This window comes from Lasioglossum baleicum, unplaced genomic scaffold (genome assembly GCF_051020765.1).
Source record: "Lasioglossum baleicum unplaced genomic scaffold, iyLasBale1 scaffold1458, whole genome shotgun sequence".
NCBI lineage: Eukaryota > Metazoa > Arthropoda > Insecta > Hymenoptera > Halictidae > Lasioglossum > Lasioglossum baleicum.
In genome coordinates this window covers 682-5000 of record NW_027470517.1, presented here as the reverse complement: position 1 = coordinate 5000, position 4319 = coordinate 682, and positions in this window count along the sequence as shown.

Sequence of the window (4319 nt, the reverse complement as noted above, 5' to 3'; positions counted from 1 at the left end):
AACAATAAATATCAAGTATCAAAGCTCTAGGATGAATATTTATCGAATAAACTCAGAATAATGTTCCGGGCGCATTGCGTGCAACTCCGACCGAAGTGAAATTTTTCTAAGTCCAACCGCCAAGAGTAAACTTTTTTCCTAGCGTTCCCAGACCATTATAAATATTAGATCATTGTATAATAACGCATTCTAACAATAAATATCAAGTATCAAAGCTCTAGGATGAATATTTATCGAATAAACTCAGAATAATGTTCCGGGCGCATTGCGAGCAACTCCGACCGAAGCGAAATTTTTCTAAGTCCAACCGCCAAGAGTAAACTTTTTTCCTAGCGTTCCCAGACCATTATAAATATTAGATCATTGTATAATAACGCATTCTAACAATAAATATCAAGTATCAAAGCTCTAGGATGAATATTTATCGAATAAACTCAGAATAATGTTCCGGGCGCATTGCGAGCAACTCCGACCGAGCGAAATTTTTCTAAGTCCAACCGCCAAGAGTAAACTTTTTTCCTAGCGTTCCCAGACCATTATAAATATTAGATCATTGTATAATAACGCATTCTAACAATAAATATCAAGTATCAAAGCTTTAGGATGAATATTTATCGAATAAACTCAGAATAATGTTCCGGGCGCATTGCGAGCAACTCCGACCGAGCGAAATTTTTCTAAGTCCAACCGCCAAGAGTAAACTTTTTTCCTAGCGTTCCCAGACCATTATAAATATTAGATCATTGTATAATAACGCATTCTAACAATAAATATCAAGTATCAAAGCTTTAGGATGAATATTTATCGAATAAACTCAGAATAATGTTCCGGGCGCATTGCGAGCAACTCCGACCGAGCGAAATTTTTCTAAGTCCAACCGCCAAGAGTAAACTTTTTTCCTAGCGTTCCCAGACCATTATAAATATTAGATCATTGTATAATAACGCATTCTAACAATAAATATCAAGTATCAAAGCTTTAGGATGAATATTTATCGAATAAACTCAGAATAATGTTCCGGGCGCATTGCGAGCAACTCCGACCGAGCGAAATTTTTCTAAGTCCAACCGCCAAGAGTAAACTTTTTTCCTAGCGTTCCCAGACCATTATAAATATTAGATCATTGTATAATAACGCATTCTAATAATAAATATCAAGTATCAAAGCTTTAGGATGAATATTTATCGAATAAACTCAGAATAATGTTCCGGGCGCATTGCGAGCAACTCCGACCGAGCGAAATTTTTCTAAGTCCAACCGCCAAGAGTAAACTTTTTTCCTAGCGTTCCCAGACCATTATAAATATTAGATCATTGTATAATAACGCATTCTAACAATAAATATCAAGTATCAAAGCTTTAGGATGAATATTTATCGAATAAACTCAGAATAATGTTCCGGGCGCATTGCGAGCAACTCCGACCGAGCGAAATTTTTCTAAGTCCAACCGCCAAGAGTAAACTTTTTTCCTAGCGTTCCCAGACCATTATAAATATTAGATCATTGTATAATAACGCATTCTAACAATAAATATCAAGTATCAAAGCTTTAGGATGAATATTTATCGAATAAACTCAGAATAATGTTCCGGGCGCATTGCGAGCAACTCCGACCGAGCGAAATTTTTCTAAGTCCAACCGCCAAGAGTAAACTTTTTTCCTAGCGTTCCCAGACCATTATAAATATTAGATCATTGTATAATAACGCATTCTAACAATAAATATCAAGTATCAAAGCTTTAGGATGAATATTTATCGAATAAACTCAGAATAATGTTCCGGGCGCATTGCGAGCAACTCCGACCGAGCGAAATTTTTCTAAGTCCAACCGCCAAGAGTAAACTTTCTTCCTAGCGTTCCCAGACCGTTATAAATATTAGATCATCGTGTGGTAAAGCATTTCGAAGACAAATATCAAGTATGAAAGCGCTCGGATGAGTATTTATCGAATAAACTGAGAATAATGTTCGGAGCGCATCGCTTGCTCGGCCGCTCGAACGAATCGTTCGCGCGCCGAGGCGCGTCGGATCGCCGTGCGAAGGAGCTCGAGCGAAATTTTTCTAAGTCCAACCGCCAAGAGTAAACTTTTCTCCCCGAGCTCTCGCACGAGTTTAATCGTTATATCCACGCACGATACCGCTTGTCATCAATATTTCTCGAGTTTCAAAGCTCTCGGACGCGTATTGCTCCAGTTTTTGTGAAATATTGCTCCGACCGCCAAGAGTAAACTTATCTTTCCGGCTTACTCGGACAATTATAAATATTAGATCATCGTGTGGTAAAGCATTTCGAAGACAAATATCAAGTATGAAAGCGCTCGGCTGAGTATTTATCGAATAAACTGAGAATAATGTTCGGAGCGCATCGCTTGCTCGGCCGCTCGAACGAATCGTTCGCGCGCCGAGGCGCGTCGGATCGCCGTGCGAAGGAGCTCGAGCGAAATTTTTCTAAGTCCAACCGCCAAGAGTAAACTTTTCTCTCCGAGCTCCCGCACGACTTTAATCGTTATATCCACGCACGATACCGCTTGTCATCAATATTTCTCGAGTTTCAAAGCTCTCGGACGCGTATTGCTCGAGTTTTTGAGAAATATTGCTCCGACCGCCAAGAGTAAACTTATCTTTCCGGCTTACTCGGACAATTATAAATATTAGATCATCGTGTGGTAAAGCATTTCGAAGACAAATATCAAGTATGAAAGCGCTCGGATGAGTATTTATCGAATAAACTGAGAATAATGTTCGGAGCGCATCGCTTGCTCGGCCGCTCGAACGAATCGTTCGCGCGCCGAGGCGCGTCGGATCGCCCTGCGAAGGAGCTCGAGCGAAATTTTTCTAAGTCCAACCGCCAAGAGTAAACTTTTCTCTCCGAGCTCCCGCACGACTTTAATCGTTATATCCACGCACGATACCGCTTGTCATCAATATTTCTCGAGTTTCAAAGCTCTCGGACGCGTATTGCTCGAGTTTTTGAGAAATATTGCTCCGACCGCCAAGAGTAAACTTATCTTTCCGGCTTACTCGGACAATTATAAATATTAGATCATCGTGTGGTAAAGCATTTGGAAGACAAATATCAAGTATGAAAGCGCTCGGATGAGTATTTATCGAATAAACTGAGAATAATGTTCGGAGCGCATCGCTTGCTCGGCCGCTCGAACGAATCGTTCGCGCGCCGAGGCGCGTCGTATCGCCGTGCGAAGGAGCTCGAGCGAAATTTTTCTAAGTCCAACCGCCAAGAGTAAACTTTTCTCCCCGAGCTCCCGCAAGACTTTAATCGTTATATCCACGCACGATACCGCTTGTCATCAATATTTCTCGAGATTCAAAGCTCTCGGACGCGTATTGCTCGAGTTTTTGAGAAATATTGCTCCGACCGCCAAGAGTAAACTTATCTTTCCGGTTGACTCGGACAATTATAAATATTAGATCATCGTGTGGTAAAGCATTTCGAAGACAAATATCAAGTACGAAAGCGCTCGGATGAGTATTTATCGAATAAACTGAGAATAATGTTCGGAGCGCATCGCTTGCTCGGCCGCTCGAACGAATCGTTCGCGCGCCGAGGCGCGTCGGATCGCCCTGCGAAGGAGCTCGAGCGAAATTTTTCTAAGTCCAACCGCCAAGAGTAAACTTTTCTCCCCGAGCTCTCGCACGAGTTTAATCGTTATATCCACGCACGATACCGCTTGTCATCAATATTTCTCGAGTTTCAAAGCTCTCGGACGCGTATTGCTTCAGTTTTTGAGAAATATTGCTCCGACCGCCAAGAGTAAACTTATCTTTCCGGCTTACTCGGACAATTATAAATATTAGATCATCGTGTGGTAAAGCATAATGAAAACAAATATCAAGTATGAAAGCGCTCGGATGAGTATTTATCGAATAAACTGAGAATAATGTTCGGAGCGCATCGCTTGCTCGGCCGCTCGAACGAATCGTTCGCGCGCCGAGGCGCGTCGGATCGCCCTGCGAAGGAGCTCGAGCGAAATTTTTCTAAGTCCAACCGCCAAGAGTAAACTTTTCTCTCCGAGCTCCCGCACGACTTTAATCGTTATATCCACGCACGATACCGCTTGTCATCAATATTTCTCGAGTTTCAAAGCTCTCGGACGCGTATTGCTCGAGTTTTTGAGAAATATTGCTCCGACCGCCAAGAGTAAACTTATCTTTCCGGCTTACTCGGACAATTATAAATATTAGATCATCGTGTGGTAAAGCATTTGGAAGACAAATATCAAGTATGAAAGCGCTCGGATGAGTATTTATCGAATAAACTGAGAATAATGTTCGGAGCGCATCGCTTGCTCGGCCGCTCGAA